We start from the raw sequence: 17,881 nt of genomic DNA, 5'->3' as shown, positions 1-17,881 counted from the left end.
GTTCAAATCCCCAACGCACTGCGAGCCAATAATATATATGCAAGTATGACTAACACATACTATGTGCCAGTCATGGTTTTTTTTTCCTTCATAGAATAGATAAATTTTTCAACCTATTGTGTGTGGATGTTTTCGTTCATACATTTTATTTCCCACCGAATTTTTCGTAACTCTGCTAACTGAAATCGGTAACGATTCGTTCGATTGTCATAGTTTTTTGTATGAGATATGTATAGGAAAGGAATTTCAAGATAAAAGTCAGAGATGGAATTTGAAAGTAAATTGATAACAATCTGTACAAGCATAATTCATTTAACAAATACCCTTTTTTTTTACTGTAACTTGTTTCTTGCTTTGGTATTAATATCACAGATGGTTAAAAATGAAAAAAAGTTTTTAAACACAAGCATTTAACTCCTATTCTGTATATTCGTCGAACAATTTTAGTGTTCTGACCTGTTGAATCAATACAACTGTGTTCCCGGAAGTTGAGTTCTATTTTCACTTTTGCAAAGAAAAAATTAAATAAAATATTTAAGGAGGAACCTGGACAATCTTCTTTTATTTAATGAACAAAAATGTTGCACAGCATAATTGGTTAAAATCCCCTTTTTTTATCAGATGACCAAAAAATAGAAAAAAAGAAGATTTCATTTGAATTTGTCGTCCGTTCTTCAACCACGGACCCTCACTGCTCACACTATCCATGAACTTAAAAGCCGAGCGACTCAGGTTGATAAGAAAATAGCTTTCCAGTTCGAATGATAATGGATAGTCTGCCTAAAATTACTACCAATATTGTAACACAACTTTCATCATACATGTACGCTACTCTCCCTCCGAAACAGAAACTAAAAGAGATAGATTTTGACAACCTGTTGATCGGATTTTTCCATCATATCGTGGAAACAACAAGGTCCTTAATCGTATAAATGCCTCTATATTATTTGTTATGATTTTTCGGTTATTTAAAACCACGTATCTGACACTAATAACGTACGTATTGAGGTGTTACATTTGGAAACATGTAGTGTAACATTTAAATTTTGGGGATTTCGTGTAACTGGTACCTTCACATGCAGGTGCGCGATTAACGTATAGCACAATCGGTGTCGAGCGGATTGTGACGGTGTTGCAAACAGAAAGTATAGGATAGTGCATATACGTGCGGCAAGGCCGTTTTACATACTAACTGGGAGGGGGAGGGGAGGGGTTGTTCTCCAATGTCTACTGTGTTCCCCAAGGGCGGCGGAAGAACTTTTAATCTGGGGGGGGGCACCGACATCAAAGGGCACTTTGCAGAAATTCGATTGGACTGATGCAGCCTTATATTTAGTACCCTTTATAACTCTTATTGTATTATCTTATTTGCGTATACACATCACTCCATCAACGCCCGCCCCCCCCCCCCCCTCAATGAAAATATGCATACTAGCACTGCAATATCCAATGTGCAAATTGGGAACCAAGGAACAAGTTTTCTTTTGAGACAAAATGAGGTGAAATCATGCTAGTTGCTAATGTAGGAATCTTCCGAATTAGAGTTTATTCCTTGTTAATATCTTAACAAATTTTTTCCATTCGAAATAGCTTTGAGATTGACCCACAGAAATTCATTAAAAGTCAGGGGCGCAGCCAGGATTTGCAAAGTTATATGCACGACTATCTGAGCGGAGCGCGACCATCGGTTGGCGCGGAGCGTACAAGAAAATTTTTGGTTTTACAAACCCCTCAGATGGCCGGAAACGGCCCTTCCCGAGGGTTCATTCTGGTTCCCTGGCCTCTTGCTAACTCGAGACACCTTAATTTTTATGTAGAAAAAGGGCACATTTTTAACCTGAAAAGTGGGGGGGGGGGGCACGTGCTCCCTGTGCCCCCCCGGTTCCGCCGCCCTTGGTGTTCCCCCTCCCGTGGAGGAATTTGGCCTTCTAGACAATTCATTTACTTCAAGACAGTTCATTAACTAAAACAATCTTTTTGACCCAGATGTATTTTTAAAACTAAGGCTATGTCAAAATTTCTCCTTGTTCCACAACTTAACCCAAGTTTAGTTGTGTTTGCGGGAAAATCTGGGAATCTTGTTACATATGTTACATGTTACATGCCAATTAAGGGGTTGTTGCAGGACATTTGACAACCACATAGACCTTGCCCTATTTAGTACCCCACCCCATCCCCTCTCCCACCTCACACAACATATCCAAAGTACGTCTTCTTGTTAGCACTTAGTGGGTTGAGACCAAAACTATGGTATAATTATGCATCAGAATGTAAAATTTACGGCATATTATTATTATTTTTGTAGTGGAAGAACCACAGAGACCCAAACCCCTTAATGTGAATCCAGTGTAACGACCCCAGGAAAATACCCCTCATTTCCAAAATCATGCAACGACCCCTGATATTGTGTTACATAATCTCGTTGGTGAATATCTCTGCTCACAGTGCCACCCTCCCCGATCACCCCCCTCCCTAGAGAGAGCCTAACGTGAGGCATTTTGGGTATTATTATACGTCATTTTAGATCAGTGTAGAGATAAGTAAGGGTACGAGTAATTCTGTCTAAAAGAGTTCGTGAAGGGGTGGGGGAGCGACAGAGAGGTGGGGGAGGGACAGGGGGCAGCTGAAGAGGGTTCAACCTAGGAGGGGTAACACATAGAGAGGCAGTGGCACATGTGACGTTGATTTGAGGGAGCAAGCCACAACCTTACCAAAAAACGTTCAACAAATGGAATCTTTTTGCATTCCGTACCAAAAATTCTACTATTTGTTTGTTTTTGTTCAACAGGCTGATTTTATTCATTTTTTTCTCAATGTATCAATACCTTACTTGCGCTACTAACATGAAGGGGGTAGAGGGGTTCATTTAGTATCAAAATGGCGCACTTCTTTTAAAAAAGGTATTTTAACCAAACTGGGACGGCACGTGCGTACAGTGCCCGTGGCTCCCCACCACTGGGGACGAATGGGGGGACGGTATGAACTTGAGACTCTCCCCCCTTCCCTGATAATCCATCGGGTTGTAATCAATTCATGGTTTGCTTCCTTCTATCAAGATGTATTATAGCTAATAAATATCTCACAACAACTTTTTGTTCAGCCGATTTAGTTATCATGACGAAATAAACTTAATTGCTCAAACGCCATAGTTAAGTTGCAAATATTTTACTTTATGCATACATGAGTGTATATGACTCAGTCGCGCATCTATGCTATACCACTCAAATATCCAAATTTTCTGTTTACAGCTTAAAGCATTTGTAATTAAGTGTTTTGCTTACAATGAGCTTATATAGTCTCACGCCACCCTCCCCCCCCCCTCCTTCCTATCCCCGGCCCCGCTACACGGAAATGACACATTTACATATAACAAATAGGACCACATCCACATGTTAATACAGTATATATTTAGCTTCCCATAGAAAGTATTGACAACCTGGAAAAAATAACCCCGCACATCACCTCAACCCACCACACCCCCATCACGCACCCCCCATCACACCCCGTCCCACCACAATTAAATATAAAACTGTCTACATCCTATTCATTCAATTGAAATTACATAAAGTTTGACATTTGGTGTGACTGTGTGTGAAGGAGAGCATGTATTGATTCCTTTGCACTTTTTTTCAACCATGCAGTGACTGTGGGTTTGCATAGACTTACGAAGACCAACCTTCACGTCAGGACGTGCGAAATTCTTCTTGGGTAAAAAAAAAATCAGGCTTGCGGCAACCGGTTTTTTTAACAACAGTGCACAGGTATATAGATTTCTGCGACGATTTGTGTATCTATTTTGCCAGATCTTGCTTCCTCTATGTTCTTGCGTTGAAACCTTTCTCAACGCTCCATTCCACAATCGCCCAAGCTGAGACCCCTCCCTTCCACCACCCCCTGCTAACACCACCCGATCTACCTACCCCCTCACTATCTCTCTCTCTCCACCCTCAACTTTCTCATATTTGTTTTGCTTTTAACTATTAAATTCTAATTCAACCGTTCTTTCTTATATCTGGAGGGTTAAAAGCAACAAAGAATGACCAGGACACATACAGAAACTATGTCAATTAAGAAGGGGTATAAATGAGTATAAATGAGTACAAATGCGTATAAATGCGTATATATGAGTATAAATGAGTATAAATGAGTGTAGGCAGAATGCTACAGGAGTTACGACCCAATTTATGGACAATTTAACACTTCCGGTTTTAAGATATGTATTCAGACAACTCCCATCACACTGACTTCTCACTCTTCAAAGCTGTTTTTCTATTGAGGGGGGGGGGGGAGGGGGAGAATAAATTCAAATCTACACCATTTAAAATACGATATGATTAAAAATACCTGTTGTTGGCTAACACGTTATGGTAAGATCAATTTTTTTAATGTACCTGACGTCAATATGTTTATGCTAATTGAAATAACCATATACCATTTCCTGCAGTCACTATACCGGGAAATGTCTTTATACGTATATAGGTCCGGTCTGGCACCAATTAGCTGGAATGGAGTGGCAGGGTCAGGGCGAGAGTGGGAGGTACCTGACGTAACCAAATTCCATTTCCTGTCAATATCTTCTGAATAGCCAGGGAAATGTTCTCTATACATAAATAAGATATATATATATATATATATATATATATATATATATATATATATTTATATATATTTATACACACACGTGTTTAAATGTATATATTTATATATATATATACATTTGTATATATATATATATATATATATATATATATATATGTATATATATATATATATGCCCCCCTATATATATATATATATATATATATATATATATATATATATATATATATATATATATATATATATATATATATATATATATATATATACCGAGTGATCTTTCATCCCTCCATTCAATTTAATCTAATCTTTTATGACAATATTAGTTTTGTCGAACAACTTTCACTTCTTCTTTTCCCCGCTGTATAACCATGTGTTAAATCACTACTGAAAACAAAACTTCCCCGGCAAAGCATATATCAGATCAATTACTTTATATCCTTTCGTGACTTCTTTATTTTTTTTTTTTTGATTTTTTACTCTTTCGTTCATTTCTTTTTCTATCATGAAAGCTTTTACACACCTTCAATCAGATGATTGACTGGCCGTCTGGTCATTTTCGAGTGTTATTTCCCGCCAGAAGGGCTGTCATACCTACCGTGACGTTTTCATCCCGATACAAAGTCAAACTCTTCTTTGAATGCAATAAATGACCTGCGTATCCGTTTAAGAAATGGTCTCATTTGTTTTAGAAGATAAGAGAGTAGAAAACCTTTCCTCTCCTTTTCCATTTGTTATTATTTTCTCCCTCTTTGTTTTTTTTTTCAAATCTCAAATCTTTTTATAAGATTAAAATGAGTTTATATACCGTTACGGTAGTATCGAAGCACGCCTACATTTGCTAGTACGTTACTTTCTTTTTCCCCAATAATATCCACCTCTCCCTCTCTCTCTCTCTCCCTCACACATACACACACTCTCTATCTCTCTGATTCGGTTTCTCTATCTTTCTTGTTGATTCCATCAATTCATCTAAATTCTCCTATATTCGTCGCCTTGTTTTTCCTCTGACTCTCGATATTTCCCCATCCTACTTCTTTTATATATATATCTACATATATATATATATATATATATATATATATATATATATATATATATATATATATATATATATACATATATATATATATATATATATATATCTGCTCTTACACAATTTCCTTAGGATAAGAAGTGAAAACTCCGTGGCGTTTTTAATCAGCCTAATGATATTTGGGGGCTAAGGTAATCACTCTCCGAGAGCGCCCTGAAGAAAGGTCCACAAAAACCTAATCAAGTTAATGCGTTCGCAAGTCGCGGTGAGTGGCAAAAGAGCGATACATAGTTCTACATGACACACACACACACACATACATATATATATATAGGCGACAATGTGTAGATCCGTAGATATACAACGTTCAATTTCTCTCTTTCGCCTTTTTTTCTGTGTCGTTCTGTTTTTTTCTCCCCTCTGTATATCTCTTGTCAAATGTAGAGATTATTTTTCTACCCCTTTTTTTTTTGGCTTCCATCAGTGACGAATTGCTGAATTCTAGAAAAGATAAAAAAAATCTATCAACAAGGTCGTATCCGTTTTAGCTGTCGATAGCAGGAAATTTTAAACGGAAATGTATCGGCAGGCGAATCAGTAACTAAACATGTCAAAAAACCACCAAGATTTGAGAAGTAAAGATACGCATTAATTTTTTTTTTTCATTTTTTTTTTTTTTTTTGCCGAGAAATACTTCCTGTCGTTCAAGGAAATAAGTAAGGATAAAGTTATATGGATATGGTTCTTATAACAAAAGTTATTTTAAAAAAAATAGATATAAAAGAAATGACAGGTTCTGTTCATATTGTTAACATATCCCTTCATCAATAAATGTAAACATTCTTTTAACAACTTTATTGGTTAATATTTATGTGACGTAATTTCGGATCGCTTTCGGATTGTTTTTCCTTTGTAAAAATATTCTATTGTCTTTTTGCAAATGTTCTTTGTTGGACGACAACAGTGTTCTGTGATGTAACTTATGTGAAGATTTGCGAACATAAAAAATAGAACATTCCTTTCATATATTTGTTTTCTTAAATCTTCTTTTGCATGATGTGTAACCAGATATAAAGGATAGAAATATGCGAACATGCATTAAAACCGTTGGCTAAACTGAGTTGGCACTTTCACATGTTTTAGAACGTCACCCGTAAACTTGACGTTGTTAACATTGTTGAAGGAATTTCTACTACGTTTCATTACAACGTATATACGTTTTAACAACGTAGTTACGTCTCGATAGGCGACTTTGGATAAATATCAGTTGAATAAAAATGTAACCGGTTATCGCTTACCGATTTTAGCCTACTAAGACCGTTAAACTCGATATAACAAAAATGGTTTAATTATACAATGTCACCATTGATTTCGATACAAGTACGAGCTAGAAAAGGTCAGAAACGTTCTCACGCCGGTCAGTAAACGCTGGATTTGGCGCATTGCGTGCAAGCTAAACATTTTCGTTGCCTAATTTCAGTGGTCATCAATATACTTAGCCTATATACATATCAAGTATAGATTTGATTTTAACTGACAAAAGGGGAGGGCGGGGGGGGGGGGGTAGGGTGTCGGGACGGGCTAGGCGACAAGTAGTTGTCTGAGCCCCACCTCATAAAAATTGTCAGCATTCTTCTTAGAAAGTAGGTTCTGCATGCCCCCCCCCCCTTCAGAAAAGCATCCCAAAGAAATATATGATTTAAGTTTTTTATAATAAATAAAATAAAATAAATATAAAATATGTTACAATATATATGCTTTTAGTTCACTTAAAACTATATCTATTTATAAATCACTCCCCTCCCCCCTGCCCATACCTAGATGAATATTTGTTTTCACCTTTCTGTTTGGGTGGCACACATGTGATGTAATAGTGACCCTATATAGCATTTTGAGTTTTCAGTTTTTCTGTCGAGAAACCTAGATTATAGAGCGATAAACCTGAAACACTTACAGATTATCCATTGCTCGATAGTTCAGGTTTCTTTCGGTCGAATATCCAAGATTTTATCCAACGATAAAACTGCATTATATAGTATTGAGCACAGTATACACAGCTACAATTGTGAAAGAAAGCTACAGTTGTGAATGAAACATTTATCCCCCTCCCCCACCCGCCCCACTCCTCACTTCCCGCCTGTACCGAATATCTCAGATAAAGTGAGTGTATAAAACAAATAAAAACACAAAATTAAAGCGATTCAAGGCTCCACATTACCAATTTTTTCAAGCATATTATTATGGTATTACCAAAAGTACAGCACAGTAGAACTTGGAAGGGGAGAACTTAATATATTCCGAATTTAACCTTTCTGAAATGTTCAAAATTTCATAAACGGTCCAATTTTCAAGCAATATGCAGTACATATTGAAAGTATAAATTGTGTTTAGTCTGGCTTTAGCCTGGCATAAGTAATTGTTAAATGATATTAACTTTACATCTTTTAGCCGAGTTTCACCCTCGATCAGAGTCGATCAGAGTCCGTTTTTTTTCACTGTCTGATGAGAAAATGTCATTTTCATTCGTCAATGATGGAGAAGCAACAACTAAATATACCATAGCGCATGGGTATACGTCTTACTCCGAAAGCATTTGCCCGTTTGGACGTAGAAATATAGAATCCGATTATCGAGAAAAAAAAACACATCAGATTTTTGTCTCCTGTATAGGTATCGGTATACGCTGAGACGACGGATTGGGCGATGAACTGACATCGGTGCTCCCTGCAAACATGCCTTATCTCGCGCTACTGGTATAATCAGTGGCGAGAAGTCATGTCCTTGAGGGACGATTACCCGGCATCGCTGATCGAATTGTAGAGGAACTTTATTGAATCGCTGCCTCCAATTGGCAGCGATGATGTCTGGTTAGTGTCCAAGTTGGTTAGACGGAACTTAACCAAGTTTAAGTCACGTTAACTACATTGTATGTAGGCCAAAGTAAGAGGGGGAGAAACAAAATAATAGACTATCACTCTTTTTTAGTTCTTGAAAAATTTAAGAACGACTTTTCAAATTAAAACTGTCTGACTTTGGGCGCAGACGTCGGGCCAGACATATTTTCAGCAAAGACAACATGAACATTTCATTGTAATGTTTCCCGTTTTCGTTTTTTTTTGGTGTTCATGTTCCCTCAGGGTTTGTAAAGATGGCTTGATATGACGTGACCCAGTTCCGCGATTGTTCTTGGTTAATTATTCGGATTTAATTGTAACAGTAGCCTATAAGCTTGTCTTTATATCAAGTTTTTACAGGCGTATATCTGGAATGATTCTATCAAAGCGACCTGATTGGCTTGCTCTCAAATAAGACAAGATATAAGGCTATTTCCAGAAGCGATCAAGTCGTAGTCAACTCTTCAATATCTATAGGTAAAGCCCTTGGTGTAGATGGCGATAGATATTTACCAGTACTTCCCGAGAAGAAATACAATGGAGAACATAGAAGTGTTCATCCCAAATAAAGAAAACGTCCTCCTGCCCTCGGCCTGCATCACTCCCATCTCCCCCCCCCCTCTCTCTCCTTCCCTCCTCATTTTTGTCGGCCCTACCCTTCAACCTACTCTCTTCCCTTTCACCCCTTCCAATCCTCCTAGTTCTATCCTAACCCCCCGCTCCCCCCCCCCCCGCTCAACTTCTGTGGAAGGATTTCGACAAGAGGTTTAGTTTTTCTTCTTCAACAAAATATATCGGGACCTACATTATGAGTAAGTCGAAATGTCAACTATATTCAACATAGCTATTGCTGGCGCCGATTACCTATTTGGCCGGTTCGGGTGGGTCTCTAGGCCTAATTATTGTAAAACGCACCATACTTCAGACATCTTTAAGATAGACACTAAGTTTTGATGCTGAAGGGGGAATTTTTTTCAATGCACAAAATGGTGTAGATATGCGACCAACAAGAATAGGCTACATGTGTTTTGATTGGTCCACTGTGTAAATACGTTAGTATCCTAGTATATATAATGACGATTTCTTAAAGAACAAACTGATTAATTAGGTTTAGTCTATACGAATTCAGATAAGTCAAATAAAGAAAGAAGGACACGTCTAATATTATCCTTTATATACCATGCTAGTATGCACTATCGGTATCTGTTTTGCAACCTTATAATATTGATGGATTACCCAATAAGGAAATAACACGATTCCACCATTATGGTATAGTCTATTCCAAGCATTAAAGGACACTATATTGTACCCGTATGTTATAAAGGGATGTCTTCTTCTTAAGAGAATAATTCCTCATGTGAATTGTATGCTTAAACTGATAAATATGACACATATATATACCATCAACATCTTGGTTAAATTTACATTTAATTGCTGTATAGGCTAACTTACTGCTTTCGATATAGTGATAGTAAAAGCCACAGCTTGTATACCAAAAGTAAACTTCAAAAATACGAACAGGTGCGACGTCACACTATACACTGACAACAAATTCTTTACTGTTTTGTGTTCTTTCCGTTTCACTTCTTCTTCTTCGTCTTGTTTTGACCGGTGATTGGCTAAACTAAAAGTTGATGTGAAGTTTCGAAGATACCAATGGATGTGTTGTGTTCATACTTGTGATACATTACCTTTTCAAAACTATATCCTCGACAGTTTTTTTTCTTCCAGGAAGTAAACTTTCTTCACCGCCTATATTGAATGATATGTTCAAGTCAAAACAAAGGACAAAAAAAAAACAACGTTATATTAAATTGCATTCCAACGGGATAATGGAATTGAAAAGATTCGTATTCCACGAAACAAAAATGATGCTTTAATTTTTTTGGTCATTACAATGTTTAACATTGGCTTTACCCAGAGTGTTTTAATATACGGTGACATCACAGTTCGTAAAAAGCAGGTCAATTTATCCTTGAGAGGTGTTGGGTTTATTTAATAAAGGCCATTCTTCTAAAGTACAAAATCCGTCAACTTTTACACCTTATTAAAAAAACGTGTTAAACATGTTTTCTCTTGAGACGGTAAAACATAAGAACTATGATGGAGTCACCAAATCATTTTTTTCTCCCACTACATGAACTTTTCTTTCAAAGGGAGGAATTTGTGTTTATTTATCTCCCTTCAAAATATAATATGTCGGTCACTAAAGTCAAACGGTTAACTATAGTTATTTCATTTCAATGTAATCTAATATCAAATATAAAATATTTTTTCCCTTTCCCAGGAATTGTCTGTTTAAAAAAAAAATAATAACTTGAAAATGACTTGTACTTTTGTTTCTTGTTTGTTAGTTATTTACGCATTGACTGTTTTGTCTGTGCGTTTGTATGATGTGTACACATTCATGTACTACGATATTATGTAACTCAAAATTAAATAAAACTGTTAGCAAACCGCTTATGCAATAGAGAATGTGTAAAAGTAAGTTGGCCTGACGTTTCGATCCTAGCAGGATCTTCTTCAAAGGCTAAATGACACTTGTCACTTAAAATATTATATATAAATATAAATATTATATAACTAACAAAAACATTTACACCCTTAGGGATTAAATTACTCGTAAAATATACGAAGCTAAAAAATATTTCATTTTAATTATTTATTTTAATATCACTTTTTTAGTATAAGTTAGAGCAGAAAGGAGAAAATAATAACCAAATCCAAATAGGGCTAAGAAATTGGTTTTTAAACCAAGATGTTTTCCTCCAGTGATGAACATCAAACACATTCATTCGAGTAGCTGCACTATCTTCTCTATGAAGCAGTTGGTTTACCAAAAATCACATTCTAAATACTGTATAATCCCCTCATCAATCCCACATCTCAAGCCAACCCACCTCATCTCTGCTCACGGCACGGCACCGCACCTTACCACCCCACCCCAACTTAACTTACCCAACCTCACCTCATCCCACCTCAACTCACCTCATTCCACCTCATCCCACCTCATCTCATCTCACCTTAACTTACCCAACCTCATCTCATCTCATCTCAACTCACCTTACCTTATCATCTCACCTTACCATCTCACCTAACCTCATCCCACCTCATCTCACCTCACCTTACCTCATCTCACCTCATCCCAACTCATTTCACCTCAACTCACCTCATCCCACCTCATCTCATCTTATCTCAACTCACCACATCCCACCTCATCCCACCTCATCTTACCTTACCTCATCCCACCTCATTTCACCTCATCTCACTCCACCCCTTCCGAACAAACTTCCATAATGAAATAAAAGAAGATTCCATGAATGCAGTGCCGTCATTATAAAACTCGGGATATTCTTTAATAAAACCAATGTACCTCTGAGCCGAGGGGTAACAAACCAACTCTCTTTATTTGAAAAGCAAACCGTATCACATGGTGCAAATCGATACATAGCATGCCCATTGAACTTTGACACCAGCATGCCTATAAAACATCGTTCCTCGGTATAGCATTATGGCATAACACTTTTCCACGTCGAGCAACCCGACAAATGCTTAAAGCAGTATTTTGAGGTTCATAGTCTTTTTTTTTTTTTTTACAAATGTATCGAATATTTCTCAAAACAAGATGTCAATTTATCACACTAATGACATTCTTAAAGCTAATGGACAGATAATTGAGGGAGAATTCCTTTCATCCCCAACGTTTCCTCAACCGATCACTTTTCATAGATTATTAAAAGACATTTTTCAAGAGTTTCCAAAATTTCACATCATCATTTAAGCCGAAACGTGCCTATATAGTCCACCCTATAAATCTACATAACTATATGATTTGGGTATCAAAAAGCATCTACCTATTTGTCAAAAAATCAAGCTCTAAAAAGCTGCTTTAAGTTTTTAATCAAAGGGGAAAACGTCTTCCTAATGTACCTGTTTACTTCATTTTGTTTTGCTTTTTGGTAGTAAACACCATCACATCCCCCCCACCCCCCCCCCCCCACTCTTACTAACTTGTTTATTTCTAATCCGAAAATTGGGTGAACATCTTAGAAACCATAGTAATAACCTGGATGTTTTATATGTTACTGCACAAAGTGAAATTGTCTTCAATTGTTTATTGTTTATACTCTATGTATAGTATACCATAAAGATAATAAAATGTTTTTTTCTCCACTGAAACCCATTCGGATGAAAAGAAACAGCTGTGTCGAAATATTTTAATTAGTTAACTCCACATGGTGTGCCGTTTTTAATACAAAGAAGGTAAAAACAACCTTTAGACGTAATGGAACTTTCCTGGTTTCATCTCTGACTCTATCTCTTGCGCGCGCTTACTTAATTGTTTCTGCTTTTGTTTTATCGTACTCTGTTTTTTGGGCTTTTTTTGGGGTTTTTTTTAATCAGCTAGGGCAAAATTGGTGAAACATCGTCTTTCAATTTTACCAGCTTAAAGTGATATGTCTGGAATTCTACCACGACAAAATGATACAAAGTTAGATGGTTAGATTTTAATACAGAGATTATGAATTGTTCAAGGGGGGAGGGAGAGATGGGGGAGGTGTGGGGGGGAGGTGGCGGGGATGAATCTTTAGGAAAAAGAATATAAACGTTGTTAAGTAAATGTATAAAGTTTCTTCATTCTACTGATGAATGTTTTTACTTCGAAAATAGGTACGATTGTTTTTGAGCTTCATTAGCCAAACTCGATCGATAATTTTTCCATCATGTTCCTTTAAAAATTTCTGAAACAAATGAATGTTCTATTTGGGTTAATGAGACTATCATATGTCAGCAGATTAATTGCAATAACAGCTGTACAATGAATATTAACAGTTTTAATCTATGAAATTGCTTTTCGTAGGAAAAACTGATGAATGTAATTTTTTTTTTCTCTTTCCGTCAAAGATGATTGTTTTGGAAAATGTCTCTATTTGATGGCAACACTTTTTTCTTCTGCTATTTCTTCTTCTTCTTCTTAATCTCCTTTTTGTAGTTATTATTATCTGTTTATTGGCAACATTTTAACTTCTTCACCTATATTAACGTATGGATAAAACTGCGTCTGCGGTAGGCAAGAGAATTAGGGACGTTTCTGGCGAAAAAGTAATAGACTTACTACAAGTCGATTTCCTGTTCATCATTAGGTTACAGAGGTCACGTTTGATTTATAGATTTTAGTCGGTACTGCACAGATATCTCAGAATTTGAGTTGGATCAATGTTGCGTTCACAATTGGCAAGTTATGTGTTCGTCATTACCCTTATATCATTAATACATGAAAGTTATAAGTACTCGTCCTTGCCCTTACAGCTTTTAGTATATACTTGTGGAAAGTTATGTGCTCGTTCTTGCCCTTACAGCTTTTAGTATATACTTGTGGAAAGTTATGTGCTCGTCCTTGCCCTTACAGCTCTAAGTACATACTGGTGTAAAGTTATAAGTACTCGTCCTTGCACTTACAGCATTTAGTACATACTAGTGGAAAGTGATAAGTACTCGTCCTTGCCCTTACAGCTTTTAGTATATACTTGTGGAAAGTTATGTGCTCGTCCTTACCCTTACAGCTCTAAGTACATACTAGTGTAAAGTTATAAGTACTCGTCCTTGCACTTACAGCATTTAGTACATACTAGTGGAAAGTGATAAGTACTCGTCCTTGCCCTTACAGCTTTTAGTATATACTTGTGGAAAGTTATGTGCTCGTCCTTACCCTTACAGCTCTAAGTACATACTAGTGGAAAGTGATAAGTACTCGTCCTTGCCCTTACAGCTTTTAGTACATACTAGTGGAAAGTGATAAGTACTCGTCCTTGCCCTTACAGCTTTTAGTATATACTTGTGGAAAGTTATGTGCTCGTCCTTGCCCTTACAGCTCTAAGTACATACTAGTGGAAAGTTATAAGTACTCGTCCTTGCCCTTACAATTTTTAGTACATACTAGTGGAAAGTTATAAGTACTCGTCCTTGCCCTTACAATTTTTAGTACATACTAGTGGAAAGTTATAAGTACCCGGCCCTTGCTCTTACAGCTTTGTACTCGAATTCTCCATTGTAACAAGGGGGACTCTACTTGTACTCATAGTCATGTATTGTACTTGTCGTCGTACATGCCTGATCCATGGCATAAATAATCCTATGGACGAACAAATCCCCCCCCCCCCACCATAAAAAAAAACGAAAGAGAAAAATCAAAATTCTTTTATCGATATCCTCTTTTTCAAACCTTAAATACAGTTATAAGTTAGTGGTACCGTATCACTCAATACGCGGCAGTACCCATGATACGTCTGCAAGGAGTGGACACTTGGGTTTGATTTTGGGAGGCTACACTTTTCCCAACCAAACTTTCATTATGTTTCATTTATTTCTTTCATGTGAGAAAGTGAAGTCTTAACCAACTATAACTTGTGCTAAAAATCACGAGAACTAAATAGGAAACTTCTTTGCACAAACCTGTTATTTGTTTTATTGACGAAACTACCGAAATAATTCTGTTTGAATGGAAATGTTTTGATCGATGATGATGATGGTGATGGTGATGATGATGGTGATGTATGTAACACATTAACTGTAGAAAGTGACCGTTTAATAGATTCCATTTCGAGAAAGATTTACAACTTTATAATTAAATTTAAAGAAAGTAAAAGCAGAGGAAAATGAGAGGAAAAGAGAAAAAACACCACGCAGGGATCTCAGACGGGAGTGACTTGCACGATTTCTAAACATTTAAGTTGCAAAATTAGAGGTTAAAACGTAAGAAGAAAAAAAAACTATATTAGACATAATACCACAAATTAAGTATTGACCTGTACTTTTAGTTTCACCTTCTCGTTATGCTTGAGTTAAAGAAGAAGAGAGAGAGAAAAAATCAGGAAAAAAAATCAGTTCTTCATTTAATAGAGAGATGATGACACATTTAATTCTTTATCGGGGAGAAGAAAAAAAAGTACCCCATAAAAAGCTATATCAAGAGCAAACATTGAAGAGAAGAAGGCCAAAAAAAAGAAGAAAAAAAAAAAGAAAGAGAGATCATTTATGGAAATCTTGTTTCAAAAAACGTGTGAAGTGGAAAAAGTAAATCTCCGAAATTTTTGAGTAAGAAGACCGAAAAAAAAAAACTGCTCGGCAGAGAGCCGAGACTAATCGAATTAGAAGCATTAACCTCTACGGATAGAGTTTGGATTGCGGCCCGTTATTACATTAGCAGGTAACAGAAGATGAGGGAGATGGGAGAGGCAGGAGGGATAGATGGAACGGAGCGATGCAGTGTTGTCTGTCGATATATATCTATATAATACAGGCCAGCCAAGAAAGCAAGGCATTCGAACACGTTTTAGTGAAATGTTTGACGGAGAGAAGCGCGCGGAATTATAGAAGAAGAAATAACAAGAACGAAGAGCGCGAACAGTTCTTTAGAACCACATTTTTGAGCTTTTGTTTGGAAATGAAATTCGAACGGGCAGAAGGCAGGGTTTTAGTTTTCGTCACCTTTTGGTTACCAAATCCAAGCAACATAATATGCTAGATTCAAGCTTTGTTTATGATGGTCACGCTGTAGATTCAGTTTGTTATTTTGATAATTGCCCTCAAAATAGGAAAGAAAGAAAGAGCTTTTTCTACTTTATTTTTATTTTTTGACTCCGGACAATTTTGTTGTGTTTTCCGTGTTCTTTTTCTTCCAAGTTTCGGTTGTTTTCTTCAAGAAATGAGGTACTCAAAGGCCTTTGAGAATATCAATGTCTCCGGTGTCATTCAATTTTGACAAAGAGTGGTAGAGTCCATAAATACCAGACATTTTATTGTTCCAATCGAGCTATTTTCTAGCAATTTGATGACTCAGATATGAACGATAAACTATTGGTTTTTTTTTTAAATAATTTGTCGGAGATGACGTATAACAACGTAAACTAGGTACATGGTACCCCCTTTAAGACTTGTAGTACTACGTCAATGTTTTGAAAGCTCCTCACAGGTAATACAAGGGTAATAATTTCAAACAAAGGATTTCTGAATGGTGACTTAAAACGACTCTTTGTGACCTCCAATTGGTACGTATTTGCCTTCTTGGCAAAGGTAGTTTTCTAACAAGAAAAGAAAACAATAACAAAAGAAAAACAAACAAAAATAAAACAAAACAAACAAAAATACATGGGGAAAAGACAAAGAAATTAAACTTTGCGTTTCCTTTGAAATTTCCTCGGAAGCTAATAGCAACATTTTGACGATATCTTTTTTTTTTGGCAGTAACATGAGGCAATCACACACAGTGACGTGACTTGACGTAACGTGACTTGACGTCACTCTGAGGGTCATTCAGAAAGTGTTTTTGGCCTTTGCTCGTCCTGGACAATTTTACCACAATCAAGTAATTTCTTTTCTTATTTGGTCTTAAAATTTTAAACAATTTTATCGTATTAGTTTTCACTGTATAGATTTGGTTTTTCCCTTAGTGGCTTTTCCATATAATTGACATATCTTCTCTACTAAATATTTTCAAAATTAAATTTGTTTTTTGTTCATGCATATGCATGACATTATACTCGCTTTAAGTAGTAGTGCCTGAATACGTCATACATAGCTGTGGGAGGAAGGGGGAATGCTCAGAAACCCAAACTCTTGGTAAGTCAACTTTGAATTGCATAACTTTAGAAGATCAAAGAACCTGCTACCCCCCTCCCCCACCCCACCCCAACCCTATCCATCCCCTTCTTTCTGACTAGAACTGGGGGACAATTGGATATCCCCTCCTTGCTTTGTTAAATCTAAACTAAAGTTGGTTTTTCAATTTCCGACATCAAATGATTATGCTGAATATCATTCTGTTCCATATGTGGTTTAACAAAATTCCATATTTCGTGCAAGCTTCCTTCGGCTTCATATATTGCGCGGAAATGGGAACTTGTTCTCAGTCAAAGATAACACGCAAGGTAATACTTGTACTGAGACCCGACACATTGAGACGCCAAATAATCTGTTCAAATAAAATTGTCTAATTAATGGAATGATAACTCAGTTGAAGGAACACATGATCTGTAATCCTGAGATAACCTGTTTGAATACCCTTCTACACCTTGGTTGGGGCGTGGGGGGGGGGGGTTGCGGTTGATATTTGAGCATTTGTAACTCTTTGATGTTTACCCATTGAACTAGTGTGCTTCTTTCTCGACAATATGACTCACATTGGTGAGTATATATTCATATGCGATTCGATGCGACGATCTTTCGGAATTGGTATTCATCCGCGCACATAAAAATATATGCTTAAAATATGTGTTCGTAAACAAGCCAACCACGCTTCGTACATCTCACTTTATCAGCGATGCTAGCATCACCCCGATCCCCCCTAACCAAC

The sequence above is a fragment of the Apostichopus japonicus genome, chromosome 22 (assembly GCF_037975245.1).
Source record: "Apostichopus japonicus isolate 1M-3 chromosome 22, ASM3797524v1, whole genome shotgun sequence".
NCBI lineage: Eukaryota > Metazoa > Echinodermata > Holothuroidea > Aspidochirotida > Stichopodidae > Apostichopus > Apostichopus japonicus.
The sequence above is the reverse complement of the archived record's forward strand: the minus strand, read 5'-3'. Positions refer to the sequence as shown.